Source organism: Numida meleagris, chromosome 16 (assembly GCF_002078875.1).
Source record: "Numida meleagris isolate 19003 breed g44 Domestic line chromosome 16, NumMel1.0, whole genome shotgun sequence".
In the NCBI taxonomy this organism is placed as follows: domain Eukaryota; kingdom Metazoa; phylum Chordata; class Aves; order Galliformes; family Numididae; genus Numida; species Numida meleagris.
The window spans coordinates 7,172,714-7,174,281 of record NC_034424.1 but is presented as its reverse complement, the minus strand read 5'-3'; the positions used below and the strand labels follow the sequence as shown (position 1 = coordinate 7,174,281).

Genomic DNA, 1,568 nt, shown 5'->3' with positions numbered 1-1,568 from the left:
CGGGAGGGGGCAGCAGCACTTTGCTCTTGGGCTCGGCTCGGCACAGCTTGGCATGGCATGGCACAGCACGGCTCAGCTCAGCACAGCACGGCTCGGCATGGCTCAGCACAGCCTGGCACAGCCCAGCTTGGCACAGCTCAGCTCAGCACACTTAGTTTGCACCAGCGATGGACCCCAAACCCCAAGTCCTCCGAGCCATCCGTGTGCTGACCTCCCAGCTCTCCGGGCTCTCTGCCCTCACCCAGCCCCTTGGCATCCACGCGTGGCCGAGGCACCACAAAATGCCACACAGAGCCCCAGGAAATGTCACGATGGCAAAGGCCGAGGTGCCCCCTGCAGCCCCAGCACGGGGCGAAGGCTGCCCTGCCCCATGGGGACCTGACCCGGCCGCGGGCCCAGCTGGGGTGAAAAGGCTCCTTGAGAGAGGTCAGGAGGAGAAAACTAACCGGCTTTTCTTTGGCAATTATGAAGTGACAAATGACCAGTGAAAGAGCTCATCTGTCTGTATTTATTTGTAGAGCCCCTCCTTGCTGCAAAGCAAAGGCATGGAGAGCGCTGGGATCGCAGCCCTTCTCTTAAGGATTTCAAAACCGTCTGCTGTCACCTCACTCCATCTCTGTCAGCACTGGGATGTGCAGGAATTAAGCAGCCAGCCCTGGGACGCACCTCCAAGAGAAAGCTCTGCACCCACCAGCACAGCATCCTCCACACCGTGCCCAAAAAGTATTCAGAGGAGCAGAGAAAGCTGAAATCCCCTCCCAACACCACCCCCTCCAAGGGCTCGGGGTGTAGAGATCTGCCATTAGGAGATCAGAGAGCTCTGCATCCCTCTGTGCCATCTCTGAGCCCCACGTCTCCATGCTGCTCCCGGGGTAAGAGCCAATCCTGCACACACCCTGCCCTGCTGCAAAGTAAAACCCCAACCACTGCATGTGCAAAGCAGTCCATCCCCTTACAGCCACCTTCTGTCATCAAGGAATCGGTAGGGGTGGGGGCAGAACATGCACCTTGATTCCAGCTGAAGCTGAAGAACCAGCCATGAGTTCACCAAAGCGCCATCCTCCTCCTTCTCCGTGCAACCACGGAGGGGGACAGTGAACACGGCAAGGAAGGAAACAGCGGGCAGCTTGGCTTCCCCTTTCCTGTTGGCATTAGCTGCTTTAAACAGAGAAGCAAGCCCCATTTGCAAAGCATAGCATGCCTTTGGTGCCAAGGGGTGGTAGCACGAGTACCAGCACAGTGGGGAGCCTTGGCCACGCAACCCTGCTCATCCGCCTCGGGAGAAGGGGAAAAGAGGGGAAAAAAAAAAAAAAAACCACCAAAAAAAAAACCAACCTCAGGGAGGGAGGAGGTCAATATTTACTCTCCAAACACAAACTGCTGCCTGGAGGTTAACAAGACAAATAGCCACTGGAACAGCATCCCTCCCACGTGGGAGCGCGGTGCCCAGCGCCTGCGGGTGCTGCCCACGTGGGTCGGGAGGCATCGGGCAGCGTCCCCACACCGGGGAGCAGCCGTCACCACCGAGCACCATCATCCCTCGTGTCCCAGCGCTTCCCAGATGGAAA

At 58.2% G+C, this 1,568-nt stretch overlaps 1 long non-coding RNA gene across 1 annotated transcript; it reads left to right on the top strand.

The window, feature by feature from the left end:
* Positions 335 to 1,298, top strand: LOC110407060. Its single transcript, XR_002443702.1, has 2 exons — positions 335 to 426; positions 519 to 1,298. It is a non-coding gene; the product is annotated as an uncharacterized LOC110407060 (long non-coding RNA).